This window comes from Sander lucioperca, chromosome 10, assembly GCF_008315115.2.
Source record: "Sander lucioperca isolate FBNREF2018 chromosome 10, SLUC_FBN_1.2, whole genome shotgun sequence".
In the NCBI taxonomy this organism is placed as follows: Eukaryota; Metazoa; Chordata; class Actinopteri; order Perciformes; family Percidae; genus Sander; species Sander lucioperca.
Window position 1 is genome coordinate 16,177,010 of NC_050182.1, and position 17,666 is coordinate 16,194,675.

At 37.9% G+C, this 17,666-nt stretch overlaps 1 long non-coding RNA gene across 1 annotated transcript; it reads right to left on the reverse strand.

Annotated features, from left to right (window-relative positions):
• Positions 1–204: 204 nt before the first annotated feature.
• Positions 205–17,363, reverse strand: LOC118496134. Its single transcript, XR_004898598.1, has 3 exons — positions 17,353–17,363; positions 15,048–15,054; positions 205–331 (listed from the first exon to the last, which is right to left on the reverse strand). It is a non-coding gene; the product is annotated as an uncharacterized LOC118496134 (long non-coding RNA).
• Positions 17,364–17,666: the final 303 nt, after the last annotated feature.

A 17,666-nucleotide genomic window follows, 5' to 3' on the forward strand; every position in this document is an offset into this window, starting at 1 on the left:
GCTCTGGATGGGAATTCATCATGTTTGCCTCCGAGTGTTTGGCAGTTGGCTGGAAAGCTGCTACGACGGATGCGGAAACAGACTTTGGAAATGTATTTAGTATAACAAATGTTGGCTTTACAAGAGTTTATTTATTTATTTATTTTTTTAAAGTTCAGTTCACTGGACTGCACAATGCACAGACCAACCCGTACTCACTCCGAACTCGTAAAATACGGACGTTTGGGCAGTGGCTGTCAGCGTCCGATACGACGTTAAAGCGCCCTTCAACGTGTGTGTAGAACGCACTAGGGAGAGCTGCAGCTACACAGCGTTTGAAGATGATGTAGCACTATGTAGCGAGTAGTATGAAAGCTCAAAAACCACCTGAGGAGGTTGGTTGGGCTGGTGGATGGGTCAAACAACACAGGACTTTCACCCAGGAGACCGGGGATCATGTCCCGCGTATCACGTTTCCTAAACCCAACCGTGGCTTTCTTCTTTTCCTAAACCCAACCGTGGCTTTCTTCTTTTCCTAAACCCAACCGTCCCGTTTTTCCTAAACCCAATCATCATCCCGCGTGTCATGTAAACGTAAGCCCACCCACAACCTTTTCCTTAACCTAACTGCGTCAAAAGTGACGCCAGTAGTCCAATAACAACGCCAAAGGCACCTGGCCAAACGTCCATATTTTACGGGATGGGAGTGAGAACATGTTGCACAGACATATTTCAACACATATATGTGTGAAAATATTTCATACTGCTACATGTGTGCCAATGAGGCTATGTCAGTATTACAGAATGATGGCTCTGCCATACCACCTGACAAAAAGTGGCATTTGACAAGTTAATACCTGAGGGTACCTACTGCCATCAATGTTGCAGAGCCTTATGGACTAAATCATAATAGCTCAATGCAGAAAGTAGTAATTATGGATAGCCTGTCATATAGATAGAGGCTGGAGGACATGTTGGGTGTATTGGCAGCCGTCTCCCGTAGATTGTCAGGTCTATTTGCATCTCCATACGGCATCAGTGCTGCTTTTAGCCAACAGCTGTCTGTCTCACGTCAGCTAGATCCTCCACTCTCTATTTCACTGCCTGTTTTACAGTCTCACCTCCCAGGATGAAGGAAGAAAAGATTTATGGCTGAAAGTATGACTGACAAAAGTCACTAACATTATATATACATAAAAGTAATGAATTATTGAAAAATGTAGAGCGTTTGGTCTGCAGCTTATTCATTTACGCCTTAACCTGTTCCGTAAATCTCTTCCTCCCCTGCTTCCTTTCTGCCTTCGTCCCTCTATAATGTTGTGTATTTGTCATGGCCAGCAGATCGCAAAGAAGGTTTCAAATCATTGTCAGCCCTGACCTTTACCTTGACAATTGGCCCGCATGCATGACACATATTGTTAGTTTGTGGGTGTGCATGTGTTTCAGTGAGTATTTATGTGTGTGCATATGAGCGAGATCCATCTCCACAAATAAAACACTGTAATCAGAATGGCACGGTCATTATCTATCATTTCTCCAGAAAAGAAATGAGCAAGTTTACAACAATCTATTTGCAAAAGGTCACACCAGACAGTCCTACACTTTGCTGTTTCATTTTCATTTTGTACCGCCCTCCTTCTCTCCCTCGCTCTCTCTCTCTCTCCCCCCCTTCTCTACCTCCCAGCCACGTCGCTCTTCCTCCAGAACATTTCTCATCAGACAAACAGAGCCTGTCTTGCTTTCCAAAGCATCCACAGTGAGCAGCTATCAGCCTGTCACATCTTATCTGAGTTTTTGCCTTCTTTCCAGTGAGAGGAGACAGAGCTCCAGAGGAATCATGGCCCTGTGGATCCTCCACCATTAAGTAACAATAATAAAAACAAGTCTGGCAAGTTCTCCTGCTAACCTGTTTCCACTCATGCAGCCCTCATTCAGTCAGCTCTTACTAAAATGTCAGTTGTAACTGTTTTACAAAACAGCAACTGATAACACTAACAAAGATCACAAAAATCCCCTTGGATTTATTTTTCCATGTTGCATATTTTTTTTGGAGACTTGTTTGTCAGACATAGCTACTGTATCTCAATTGCCATATTTAACACAAATGCATATTTTAAACTGGATGCTGAGCAAAAAAATTCCATTAACATCTGATTTTCTTTTTCTATGGTGCAGCAACTGTGGAGAGCCTTTTAATACAATACATGATGTGAGGATAAGGTTTTACGTTATTGTAAAACCACCATAGTCGGTTTGTCCCACAATCTGAGTGAATCACGTGCAGATAATGACAGACATTTCTTATTCATTGATGCACTGGATATTACAAAACCTTTATCTTAAGTGTTATGAGAATACATTGAAAGAGAGATGTCTGTGACAGTAAATTTATCATGTTTTATCTTGTTAACCCTCAACATGTGACACCTCCCGCCTGAAACGTAGTGCTCAGATGTGATTGCTTTGCACAAGGTACGATTATTGAGCGCACTCTGCTTTTAAAAGAAGCACAAGATGTGACAAAGATTACAGTGATGCTTCTTTAACATTCAGAAATTGGAACAGACATCCTTGCCAACTTGATAGGCTAGATGGATATTTCAGAACAGAGAATGGCTGTGGGAAGAGAGCAAATAACCATGAGCAAGTCATTTCATGTTTGTATGGCTTGGAGAACTTGTGGAAGATGAAAGTCTAAATTTAAATAGCAATATTGAGCATTTAGTTGACACATCTACTGTACTCTGAGTGACTTATTTTACTTTCAACAACAGAAAAAGCTTTTAATCTTCAGGGCGACAATGTTTAGAACACCTATTTGTGTTCTACAATTTCTGTTATTCTGTGTTCTACTATTAAGGTTGCCCAGGAAAAAAAAAAAAGGAATTAATATTCACTGTTTATCCCAATATGTTTTATATATAATAAATTAAATCATCCAAAACCTTGGCAGTGAAAAGGGGACAAAAAAACGTATTTTTTAAACCGAGAGACTGCTTGAAAAAGTCTGCCCTTAACTGTATCCAGAAGGTTAATGGAATAGCGTCTTATTTAGAGTCTTCTAATCAGAACTATAAAGAAGGGGAAATGGAGACAGAGACCGTTAATCTTTAATATCTGTGAGTCTCATTTATTTCTCTCAATCTCGCTCTCCTAATTAGCTGATTAAAAGATAATATAAAAAACTGTCTTTTTTTTTTTTAAATTGTAAATGTGTGTTGGAACAGAATTTTGATGTAACTTCAGTAATTCTTTCTAAAAAAAAAAAAAAAATGCTCCTTGGGTATTTTATTGTCTGCTTTTAAATCCCTCTCTTTGTCTCTTTCATTAACTTTATTCGTCAGTCTGTCTGCCTAACCCTTTAAAGCTTGTTTTTTTTGCCTTTGCCTGATTTTTGCCTTTATTAGACCATTGATAGTCAAGATACAGACAGGAAACATGGGGTTTGACATGCAGCAAGGGATCCTTGTATCCAAAAAAAATGACACGCCCCTGTCTGTCTGTCTGCTTTCATTCATCAAGTATATGATGAGCATCAGGTCTGTGTGTCACCAGCCTGAAATGAACTCTCTCCAATTTGGAGACTTAAATCATCACAATTAAGAAATTAATTTATGTAAGAATATAGCTGTGGCCTCAAAACATTGAGTCTGCGTCAAATGGAGAGAGGAAGACACTGATTAAATATTTACAACTATTCTTTTATCTACTGATTAACTCCATGTGAGTGATAACAGTTTGATTATCCTAGCTTAATTAATTTTTTGTTGCTGGAGAATTTACCCTGCCATTTCTTGAATTATTTCTGAGCAGGTTTTACTAATTTTCCTCCAGTGAGGGAGAGCATTTCAACAAACCATATCAAAAGGCACATTACCGTGCAAATACACTTTTTAATATCTGTCTAAATGTGGTGGTTATTGTGCTTCCATGTAACAAAGGGGAACAAGAGAGAACATGGGTCGATAGAGTGGTTTACGTTCACAGTATATACATATTACATTGTTTTTATTTAGTGATATTGTGCTACTCTTTTCTCCTTCTAAAGCACTAACTACTCTTTTGAAAAGTGCTATATAAATAAAGTTTAATTACTTACTTAATGACCTCCAGAAGCTCCCAATATGGAGTTTGATCTAACGGTGCACAAAATCCTTGAGTTACTTGCATTCAAGGGTTTTTTTAAGTACTTTTATGTTCAGTTTGATGCCTACATTTCTTCAGGAAACATAATCTATGAACATTTTATGGAGATTTTATCTTTTCTTTCTGAATCAGACATATGGAAATAAAACCCAAAGATACCCTATAGAGATTTGGCCGTGCCATCCACAGATCATTGCTGGAGGTCATGGATATATGTCTTTCTTCTCTCAACGTGAACTCCTGGTGACTCCTTTGCTAATGTGCCCAGAGTCTCTCTTCTCACCCATGAATTATCAAATGTGTAGAGAAGGGCAAAACAGAGTAGGGGAGTAGGGAGGCGAGGAGCCAAGGGTGCCTAATAAGAGGGAAACTTGTGTTTGTGTGTGTGTGTGTGTGTGTGAAAGGAGAGTTAACTTTATTGATCTATGGTGAAATAAACAGGGAGAATGCAGCAGAAGTAATTTGATTGAAGGCAGTTAAAAGTTTATGTTTACACATTTATGGAAGTATTTGCTATTGACTGAGTGAAGTAATTTCAGAATTAGACATTTAAAAATTTTAGAAAATATTACCAGATTTTTCACAGAAAGATTGCTAGAGTGACCTTACTGGGTGGCAGTTACTTCATCATGAGCTGCAACTGCCATTTGTAACATTTTGGAGGAAATATAATGATCTTTCATAATGATGAATATTTACTTTTTCCTAAAACATACATTTTTGAAAGGATCAACCACACCTTAAAACATGAATGTGGTGCATAATGTAGGCAAACAAAACATAAATACTAAAACTCAATACTCTATCTGGCATGAGAATAACAATTTAAAGAACATGAAGTCATTGAGTTTATAGAACTGTTTTATACAAAAACAACAACGTACTCTGGTGCACGAAATCTATGGTCTGATATAGATTTATTGTTTCCATGTGAAGAAAATAGAACAGTTTTCAAAGACTATGCAATGTACTGTGAATCGACTCATTATTTTACCTTACTACTTAAAGTCCATTGTCAGCCGACACTGCATTATAACATATAAAAGCCATTTGTTATGCAGACTATAACAGAAGGGCAACACCAGGAACCTATAATGCAACCATACCGACTTTGACATTTACGTATTTATGGACCAATGTATTACCATATGAGGAGTTCTTAAAAGGAAAAAGTATTCCACTCTAGGGGTGGTAGTGTGATTCATAACAACACAGATCAAAAAATACATAAATAATGAAATGACTAATGAGTAGTTTGTTTTAACTTTGTTGTGACTTTTCACATAATTTTAAATAATACGTGCCATATTTTTCACAGCTGTATGTTGATGTGGATTCAAGTCACGCTGTTGCTCCTCTACACGTTTATGTGTTTTGTTCCACATTTGTCTCCAGGCTCCGGTTGCAATGTCAACATGTTCAGGTTGTTTTTCTGCCTTTCGACAATCATTTCACATGAATACTGTGGGAAATGAACTTGGTGCAGAGAGAGATTTTAGATCTTTATATCTGTATTGTCCTTGTATTAAATTTGGTGATGTTTGTCAGATGAGAGTTTGTTAACTAAGAGGTAACATCAAAGGTCTCCTCTCCATCCATCACACAATGCCTTATCCTTTCTGTGATGTCTAATAAAAGGTATAGTGCCAAACACATGGCTCCACTGATCAATTCAGACTCAATAAAGCTTTTACTGTAAATCACACATCAAGAGAGTGACCACAACAGCATTTCCTCATTATCAGCCACGTTACGCCCGCTCCTAAACCAGCAGAGAAAAGCCAATTTCTTTGCACTTTTATTTATTATGTCTTTACCACTATTTCACACCTTGCACTAAAAATGTCCTAACATTTGCTTATTATTATCCATATCATAATGCACTGAGCTATATTTTTGTAGTACTGATTAAAGATGCACCGATTACAATTTTCTAGGCCGATTCCGATTTCCGATTTTACTTTGAGTTTGACCTGCCGATACCGATTTTAGCAGATTCGATATAATGGCGACTGTTGAATGCCCTTGCTCACGTTTGTATTTTATGTGCATTATTTACATGCTACAGTAGTTACACTGCATTAAGATAATGTAATTAATAGTGGGTTTATTGTTATTTGCTAGCCTATAGAGTATATAATTCCTATGCATTGTGTATGGTAGCTTTTACAATGTTATTTATTTACAGCATTTGACCGGCATAAAATCGGCATAGGTCAGACTGACCGGCCAGTCGCCGGTCATGGCCGATCAAGTGAAAATCGGCCAATTCCGGTCACCAGCCGGTCAATCGGTGCATCTCTAGTACTGATGCTATATACAAAACCTTTATACTGATTACATTTTGAATTATTGTTTTATAATTTCAACTTTTCTCTAAATTTCTCATCATTCCATCTCGCTGCCTTTCTGTCCGTCTTTGCATCTTCTCTCTTTGCTAATCCTAGTTTGAAGGTGAGGCCAGTGGTTCAGAAAAATAATGCTTTCATTTAACCATCTTCTCTCACCAGCCAGTTGGAACCTTTTGTCCTATTATGTATCTTTTGTTTGATTTCATTTCAACGTTGACTGATTTTAAAGGGTGGTGTTATATGCTTTGGCTTAAAGTCTGCCATGCTGTCAGAATAGGTAAGCAGCTTTCCAAATGTGAGAGGAACCCACGGGAGTATAGCCACACACAAAATGTCACAACCATGCAGAATAATCCTGGTGCTCAACAGCTTAGTAAGTGTAGTTTAATTAAGGATACGATGTTCCGCGAACAAGGACATGGAAACTCTCTTCTATACAACAAAAATTTGAGATGAGGACTCAAACGGCTGGGGTTGAGGGTAGGAAACAAATGGCAGCCTGCCTGGTCTGTGTCAACGATGTGAAAACCTGCAAGAAGTTGTTTAGTACACTCTAAGAAACTACCCACAATCATAAAGCTGACATTGTGGAACAAAGGTCTTTGTAGCATGACTCAACGTTAGTGTTGTACAATTTGTTTTGGTCACAGTGGTAAACCTAGCTTGAAGCTGGAAAATAGAAAAAGGAGGCACTGGAACAGTCAATTTATTTTGTGCAAGTAACTTTCCATTGCATTGACTTCCTCCTGCCTTTTTTCAAAATGGAGATGGTAAAACATATAAGATGCACTGAGAGAAACCTGTACCTGTAGATTTAGTCAAGGCTGTACACATCACAGATGGCTCTAACATTGACTGATGTAGCCTGACTAACATGTTTATATTCTAGGCATGCCATTGATGCTTTTACACTGATTTGCAGTAAGAAAGCAAGCTCAACATTTTGAGCACAGATGTTAGAATGGTTTTCTGCCACTGAGAAATAGTCTGTAGAGAGAGGTCTCCTTTAACCTTTTGCAAATGATTGTCCCAGTGGCTTTTAGGTAGGGGAGGGAATGTCGTGATTTGGTTAGATTTCCATTCCAATTTCATCTTGATTAAATAAGTAAAAAAACTATTTTCAGACTTACTCTAATGTACTTTGTGCCAGACCATTCTCTTGTTTTTAGTTCACTTAATTGCAAAAAACTAAACTGGCAGTTTAAAGCTAACTGATCCTGATAAAGGTCAATGTCTGATCGACCAAAAAAGAGAAAAGTGTGTGGGAGTATGCAGATTTATTATTTCCAACAAGTTAACTGCAACATGCTCCTGCTTGAATTATCAAATAAAAGTGTCATATACTACATAGTGGCTAAATGTCTTTTATGGAATCACAAGTAGCTCTACAATGTGAAAAGTAAGGATTGTTGAGGTATTTATTTTTATTTTTTTTCGATAGCGGTGCTCGGCGACTGTTCGTTTTTGGGTGATGGCGTACTAAGTATTCACAATTACCTCACTTTTGTCTTGCAAAGCTAATTAATATAAGTTATTAAGTTGATGAAATGTGCCTAAACGCTTTCACTCTTTGAAGATGGATTTTATGACTTAAAAGCACTACAACAGTCAATTCATTTAGTATATTTTATAATAATTTTCCCAAGCAGTGTTTGTTCAGAAGGATTGTGATTAAAAGACACGTTCTTTAGGGTGAGGGTACATGAAGAAGGGAGTGATTTCATTTTGTATAGCCTTGCCAGATGTTCTGAGAAATAGGTCACTGTACACTGCAAATACGGACAAATATCCACCGAAAAAACAGACAACGTTGAGGAAGAGAAAAAAGCCAACCATGTGGATCCACAAGTCCTCTTTGAAAATGCAATAATAAGGACAAATGGGATTTGTGACTTAGAGGACACCTTTTGCCTTTTTGAGGGCACATTTATGACTCCTTTATAATTTAATTCCCAAGGTGAAGCGTAGATCAGTAAAATATTACACAGACTATGTGGCTAGAGGCTGGTTTGTGGCTTTAAATTGTCACGTTTTGATTTGTGAATCCTTAGAGAAGCCCAAAAGGGACTTGCATTCATTTACGCATTATTCTGTTGTGATGTATTTTGTCTTTTAGCCACGCATGAAATGTCCAATATGCCTGCTTCCCTGGGAAGAATGATGGATAGTGGTTGTCAACCCAGGATGACGTATGGGCCCTGCGGTAAACTCTGTCACTAGCCTGTATCAGCCCAAGCTCTCCAAGGTGGCTGCTGCAGATCCACATCACTCACTAATGTTGAGTTAAAAATGATATGGCTGGCATTAAAACCCTCACAGCTAAGTTCACTGGATATTGGCAGTTTCTACTCTAATAATCAATGATTTACTCGGGGCCTTAACACATTAGAGTTGGCTCTAACATGGACTCATACATCTACTGTATATTTATATTTAGCTGAGCAATTTACAATGAGAAAACAGTGTTGGTCTCATTTCAATAGGAGAGATGTGTGTAGTTTTGAACCTCTCAAGTTGTTTCAGACCTGCAATTATTCACCTGTCCACCAGCTGTCACTGGTGTTTTCTGCTCCTAGTCACCTGTTTTAGATGATAACTTGCAGTTGTTGCCTGAGACTTCTTGCCTGCCTCAACCCTCTGAAATTACTTGCATTAAAGTCTGTAATTCAGTCACACAGGTCTTATCCCCCACCCTTGATGGATGTCCAAAAGGTTGTTGCATTGGCAACAAATCAAACAGGCCTTGAGCAAGTCATCTGAGAATCCTAGCACTGATGCAATGAAGCTATCTTGTGACTGAATGGACAGGAGGTATTAGTTTGTCCTCCAGAGGCCCTGTTCCTCTGTGTAGTCACACATCATGCACTGCTGATAGTCTCACCACTTGGCGCAGCGCTCCTCCACTTCCTGTGAGCTGCCATTTTCATCTCTGTAATTTTGTTACAAGCACAGCCAGACAGGGTCCTGTGAAGCCATTGTTTAACTTTTGGCAGCATGCTCTATTGACATGGGCTTGTCTATGCTCGGACCTCAGCACTTCTTCTGTGACATCAGTTTAACAACATTTTGCAAAAGTGAAATATAGCTATAAAAAACACTAGTGGTTTTCAAGATGTACCAAAACTGCACCAATTTTGTTTACATCCTGACTAATCTAGGAGTACATTTAGTCCAGTGGTTCCTAACCTATGTACCGGGACCCTCACAAAAGATTGCAGGTTAAACCTGATCGGTCTCCAGAAGATTAACAGGATAGTGGAGCAGCAAATAGAGTCTGCTACCCAAAGTAATGTTAAGACATTCCTCTAATATTTACTTTTTTCTTGTGAATTGTAGGCATTTAAGGCCTTTTAAAAATTATGGTCTCAACTAGTAGCCATGCAATGCTTGGAGACGTGGTCGAAAGTAGACACTGCTTTGTTTTTAACGGTTTGTTCACAAGCCAAAATGGTTGGGAACCACTGGTTTAGTTGTGTATTGACATGAGTTTCAGCTTCCATCAGCAGTGACTTCAAACTAATTAAAATGTTAACCAGTGGTGTGTTCAATGTTTCTTGATATGCGTTTTAATATTATAATCTAATTGCAGAGCCAGTGTTAGACTGTCTAATCCTTCTCATACATGACTACCGGTATGTGGTTGCAATGTATTATACAATGGAAATAATTCATAGGAATAACTTGTATAGATCAACAATCCCATGTTGGAACAAAGAACTGTGATAGGCAGAATATATGTGCTTGCAATGTAAAGCAGTCATCACCTTTACATTTCATCGATGCATTCCTTCCTCATCCAAGTACTAATGCTGTTCAATCACTCAGTCAGTTTCCCCTTTTGACTCACTGCCCTCACAAACACCTCCACCTCCTGCTAAAATTATAATGGTCTGCTGTTAATTGATGGGTTTGGATAATGCCATGGCATAAGGCCATGCATGCACCACACAAATCACATTACTGATCAGACCAAGGGTCTTAGCCTCAAGACACATTGTAGATGAGTTTTGCAGAAAACAAATCATTCATTAATTTATGAAAAGGGCACATCTCACACCACCATTATGCTGCCATTAGTGAGTGTGTTGTTCAGAAAAATAAATCTGTTTTGTACTATACTTGTTCAGAACCTAATCATTATTGCCTCATTATAAATACCTTCTTGTCTCTCTGTTGTCGTTAATTAAAATGTGTAGATTTATCTGTCATATGTCTCCAATGAAATGCTGTGGACGCTTTATGTATAATGTAAATATGCATTAATACAGAAGCAATAATAAATCAATCAATTTTATTTGTCACATGAAATCATACAAGGTACAATACTAGTGAAAAGTACCACAGCTTCCGAAATCCCGCTGGAAACCGATGCAGGCACGGAGGCCAACCAGCTCACTGTTCGACGCCTGCACACTGGCTAGCAGAATGCCCAGCAGAGAAGTTGCAGTCTGTGTTCAATTCCTCCATAGGTGTAATTTACAGGGAGGATTGGGGATTACAACCCCCCCCCAATAATCAAAACTGGCCAGTGCAATCACCTCAACAACCTAGTATAATTTCCTTTGCATAATTAAAGACATTTGCACCATAAACTGATGCAGAAAAGGCAAACATTGTTGCAGAAAAATTCACCACAATGCAAAAAAAGTGTTTGACGTTCAAAATTTCAATTTTGCTCAAAAGTGGAGATCTCAACCCCCCAATGTTGATCCCAAAGTTACCCCCTTGCTTGCCTCGGTGCCCCCTCTGATGTATAGATGGTGATGGACGCAGAGATGGTCTTGCTTGTCCATGTAGTCGGGATCATAGCCATAGGTTGTATCTGATAGTCATCTTCACCTTTTCCTCTGTGTTACCTCTGACCCCCCCGATCCTGATCAGCGACCCAAAGCCAAACGTCATCATCGTCCAATGTCAACCACACAAAGCACAGCTAATGTTTGTAAAATAGACAATTCAGCATAGGATTTGCAGGATTGACAGAGAGTCAACTGGAGAGGACCGCACCTTAGAATTGACATGCAATGCAATTTTAAGAAATTCTTTATAGAGTAAAGCTGGTTTTGTAGTCTCTGGTGTGCTTTTAATGGGAGCATATCAATATCTATGTTGTCAAGGATTATCACCTTGATTTAAATTCTCCGGCTTGTCTTTAAAGGAATGATCCGTTTACCTGTCTGCGTAGAACAGCTGGTGTGTTGCCTGCCTATCTTTAGAACTGTATTTTTATCTTGTTCTCATTCTGCCTGTATGTAAACTAAGCAGCTGTTTGCCTGTCTCCCTGTTTGTCTACTTGTTTGTTTGTGACCCATCAGCCACTCAGTGATAACTTCCCTTAAACACTGCGTGAAACACACCTTTTCTTTGTTGCTCAAAAGAACACTCATCTGTCAGGTTTTCATTAACTTTCATCAATTTCACTTGAGGTGCAGTTGAGGGAAAGTGATGGTTGTTGGTGGAGGCGGTAGCAGAGGGAGACAGGACTCATTGCAGGCAGAAGAGGTTTTGTGATCACCATCGTCCCCTCTAACTAGAGGTGGGTGATATGGCCAAAATCTTCTATCACCAAAAGAAAAAAAAGACTTGACTTTTCCTGCAGGGTTTTCTCTCAGCTTTCATTTAAAAAAAAACAACTGACAAAACACTGTCAAAATAAACTACAGTGTGCAAATGTCTGGTTGTCATCTACATGTAACTCCAGCTTCAATACAAATAAGAACAATATTTTCAAGTTTTTTTTAAAGGTTGGGATGCCTCCTCTTGCTCTGTATCATGCTCTGTATTTACAACTTCACTCTCTTCCATGTCTGCCCAAATCACATTACCTTGGGAGGCAGCTGGATTTGTGAGATTGCAAGATCACGTGAGAATAGCACCTGCGATGGAAACAGTATTGCCAAATCTCTGAGAAGGATCAAAATACAGTCTCGCAGGCTACACGACATGCCCCCTGAGATAACTTCCTGGATATTTCAACCCAAACCATGATCTTTTCCTAAACCTAACCAAGCAGGTTTTTGTGCCTAAACTTAACTTATTATTATTATTTTGTAGCTAACTCATTTATTATGATAGAAAGGGTACAAAGGGGTAGGAGTACATAAGTTTTACTTCTTCCTACTCCTTTTTGCATGTAGAGGTCTTTAAGTACTGGAAATGGAGTTTTATTTTTTAACTTTTTTTTATTACTATTATTTTCTGATGTTTTATTTTATTTACATGTTCAAAATAAAATATATCAATCAATCAATCAACTTAGTAGCTTTGCCTGCTGAACCTAACCAAGTAAATTTGGTGCCTATTAAAGTAACCCAACTGCGACCGATTCAAGAGTGTGTCATGTTGTAGGTGAGTCCTTTAGTACTGTGGGCCCACCAATAGACCTACTTGAAATCTCTAACGGTAGACACATTTCTACCGCCACACGGTATATGTATGAAGGTAAATATGGTGCAAAATGTGAGAGCTTGTAGAATACAATGTGAGAACTTGCAGAACAAAATGAGAGCTTGTAATAAAAAAATTGGAACTTCTAAGTTGAAATTTGCATTTGTAGAAAATTTTCACATATCTGTAAAAATATTCACAAATGTGTAGATTGATATTTACATGAACACAATGACAGCTGCAAACTTGTAATGAGGGACATGAGGGACAACTCTGTCCGGCTTATTTATGTAGCATGGAAGCTTGGTGGAATAGCAAGCTAGTGTTAGCCAACTAACAAGCCAGCACACTAAATAAATACATTTTAATTATCTAAACACTTTTTAACAGTCAAACAAACACTGTTGGTGAGCTCCAAATGTTGCATTACAAGTTTGCAGCTGTCGTGTTCATGTAAATATCAATCTACACATTTGTGAATATTTTTTCTGTGACTTCACATTCAGAATACAGGTGTGTGAACATTTTCTACAAGTGCAAATTTCAACTTAGAAGTTCAGATTTTTTTTTACAAGCTCTTGTTTTTTTTTTCTTTGTGTGACTTCAAATTCAGATCGCGTGTGTGAATTACAAGTGCAAATTTTAAACATACAAGTTCAGATTTTTTGTTCTGCAAGTTCTCACATCGTATTCTACAAGCTCTCACATTTTGCACCATATTTACCTTCCTATACAGTATAGGCCATCATATCGCCCAACCCTAACTCTAACCAATCTCTTTGAAGAGCACACGTTCAGGTCCCAGTTTAACAATGACGAAAAATTGGACTGTCTTTTGACTGACTGTCTTTTCGGGCTGTTGTGTCCTCAATACACAAAGGAAACTACTGATAAAGGATGCTACTGATGCTCAATGCATCATTATTTTGTTCTCTATCGGTTGTTAATCTTCCTCTTTTTTCCCTCTTTTCCCTTTTAATAAAAAGCTTATATTCATTGAGTGTTATAGATGGAGTAGATAACAATAGAAAGAAATGTGTTTCTACAGAAATTGAAAGTGCTCCAAAATGCAAATGTTTCTGCTGCACTATATATCAAATAGAAACCATATTTCAAAAAGAAATCTGGTTTCTCCTCATCCCGTGACCTGATCCGGTGCCAGAATCTGCCCAGTCCAACCTGTGTTTACTGAATAAGATCAAAAGGTATCGCTCAGTCTTTGTGACTCAAACAGGCTGGCGAGGTGAGAGATGCAAGATGCATTTGATTTGCTGAGACAGTGCAAAGGATGATTCATTGATGATGTTCTTGAAGTGCAAGAGCCCACAGAAGAACATTACATCTCCTCAGTAGGTGTCCAACAACATCAAAGCCTTTCCTCCCATCAAGGATGCCACCATGGTGAATTAATTTGGCGACAAGAGGAAAAGGAAAGGTGTTCTCACAATAATCAAATCCCCTGAAGCGTAGAGCAAAAACGAGGTGGGTTCTGGAGATGGTGTTACACTATGCAGCAAAGCATTTCCCTGGTTATTGTGTTTTTGCTCTTATTAATATCTTATAAATAACATAACATCAACTACTGTGCATCTTTTCTGCATAAAAGGGTAACTACCGTTTTTTCAACCTGGACCATATTTTCCTATGTTTTTATGACACTTTTAAGTGACTGATTGGAACAACAATCTTTGACAATGATCCAGCATTAAGCGAGATCGCTGCAGTCGGCAGCGGCAGAACAAGCTATAATGTAAATTAATAGGGCAATTGTCCAGCTTGTATTTACCTTCACAAAAGTGCTCGTTTTGCCATTGACAGGCTCATATTAATATTCTAAGTGTCTGACAACATTATGGAAAGGATTTCTAAGGAGGTCGACCTTTCTGTTAAAGAGTAAGATCCTTTTTTTGAGCATTAAAAACATTCCCAAAATCGCATTCGCTAAACCCACAAGACTCCATGTAAATAAACAGTAATTTTAGCATTGTAAAATACACTTTATTCAAAGTCGACAGATACAAAATAAAACTATAAAAAGCCGTTTTGGGTCATCTTTCCACTTTTCCAACCATCACAACTCTAGTTCTGGTTGAAATAAACACATAGTTTACCGATTTATATGTGAAAATAGGTTGGCTTTTAATTTTCTTTTAAATGGAGTCTGGTGGGTTTAGCGCTAGCAACTTCAGAGCTGTTTCTGGTTAAACAAAAAAGGTCTCAAAGAGGGTTTAAAGGGCTATCTCTGAAGGGATCCTCTCCATAATGTTGTCAGACAATTAGAATATTAATCTGAGCCTGTCAGTGGCAAAACGATCACTTTTGTGAAGGTAAATACAAGCTGGACAATTGCCCTATTAACTTACATTGTAGCTTGTTTTGCCACTGCCGACTGCAGCAATCTCACTTAATACTGGACCAATTTTAAAAAAAAATGTTTCCATCAGTCACTTAGACACAAAAACAGGAAAATAGGGTCCAGGTTGAAAAAAACGGTAGTTACCCTTTAAGACCCAATAAATGGATCCACTTTGCACTCAGAAATGGACAGTCAGTACAGTTAGTATATCAGAGAATATGCCTCTTATGAGACTGGGCTGGTTTGCCAGGTTGTGGTTGGTGCCTTTTTAAATTATAGATCCAGATTAATTGTGCCTTTAACTGAAATCATGATTGCAGTGTTAAGTCCAAAAGAATGTCCAACTGGGTATTCATAAATCTGAAATGAGAACAAACCAACTGTTTTCTTTTCCTCAACATGGTTTTGAAATGCAGAAAACACAAAATAATTCACTAGTTTTCAAACAACTATAAAGCAGACTCTCACGGTGTCCAATTTTGTTGTCTATCAACTGTGTTCTCACAAGTTTAGCCACTTGAAGACCAAGAACATCACATAATCAAAAATAGTTCAAAACGTCCCATTCAAAGCCTACGTGACCTTTTAAGTTTAATAAGTGAGGCAGGGCCTTTATTATTTTGCAGCCAGGTGGCATATTGTAATGACACCGGTTACAGGAGAGTAGTCAAACAACCGCCTAATTAAAATCTACCATCAGAGCAAATCACTGCCAGGATGTTGTTGCCTATAATAATGTGTCACTGACCATAACCCACCGAAAACAGACAACAGCTGATGATAGACAGCTTGTGTACACAAAGATCAGTACATGCAATATTAGAGACTGAAATCAATAAGGATTTTAACAAGATTTGTTCAAGTAGATTGGCTTTACTTTGGTGGAACAAATCAATTGGTGCTTTACATTTTATTCCTGCAAAGGACATGTGAGTAAAGGCTGCCTTCATGAGACATATTTAACCAGAACTGTATCCATTAAAAGTCTGTCAGTCTGTTTGAGATTATATTGATCACATCTTTTGTGTTCATAATGGTTTGAATCTGAGTACTGGAATAGCAGCACCGTAATTACGACTTAGAGCAAATTGCCTAAAAACCACTTTAGGACATGAAGTTTCAACACCGAACTTACAGCAGCAATATCAATTTCTACTGTATAACATGTAGTTTCTCATTTATGGAAGAAGGGAAAACGCTTTGGTTGAATAGCTCACAACTCATAGAAATATTAACAGACAAGCAGTCACACAGAGAAGGTGCTTCGTTTTAGGGGGGAAAAATCCACTGGAGACAAACATTAGCATTTTTTGGGGAGTTCTTGTACAGACTTGTACAGAAAAACAGGTAATGCGATCTCTGAATTCACAAGATTTTTCAATCCGCTGGAAGAGACGGTGCAAAAAAAAGGATAGAAAACCCAAGTGCTTCATCAAGTCCTGATTTTACAGATAAACAGATTCCAAAGGCATGCATAAATGATAAGCCCCTAACAACATATGATTTATCTATTTGTAACAAAGCATGAAAAGGGTGAGGGTTATGAACAATTTTTTTGTGTTTATGAAAGTATTGCTTTTTTAAAGACATAAAAACATATCCCTATCTAAGGGCAAGTAGGGCATTTTTAAGAGGCTGTTAGTGATTTTAAAACAGCAACAGAGTTCAGACTCCAATTCTCCTAAAATGTAATCTTTGTGAATCTATTTTGCAAAAATGGATTTGTTCTTGCCACAGTAAGCAATTAGTGATGAGGTCTTATAACTCCAAAGCTATACAGGCACAAAATATTTGAAAAGCATAGTTCTTTTACTCATGGGAGAGTTAGTGTAAATAATTAATCATTTGTGTACAGTAGGGGTGAACCTGGTTGTAGTGAGTAACACTTTTTATTCTAACATCATTTACTTGACATCTTTATGCTATAAAACATACATTTCTCTAAGCAACAATTTATAACTGTCTTCTCTACAGATTAGTTAGACATGTATATATGCGTTTTACTTTGTCTTTGAACAGCCAAACAAGCATTGTTACTTTGGTGCACATTCTATGGGTGTAATGTTTGGCTTTCCACAAACATTTGGCCAAGTAGTATAATTATGTAGATTCTAGGGGTGAAAAATAAATAACCGAAAATGGTATGTATGTATGTATGTATGTATGTATGTGTCACTATATGTATTTGCAACGATTTTTAAATTCAATTCTTTTCCCATGTATCGATTTATTTTTGTGACTCACCTAAATATTTTCTGTTTATAATGGTACAGCTGATGGCAACTACATCATATCAATCAAGGATACATCAAGGAAAAGAAAATCGCATTACTCAATACTATTGTTTCGCAATACTTCTAGAATACAATAAATGAAAAACGCAATACAAATCGGCACCAATGTATCATAAAAGAATCGAATCGGGACAAAAGCATCCCAGCCCTAGT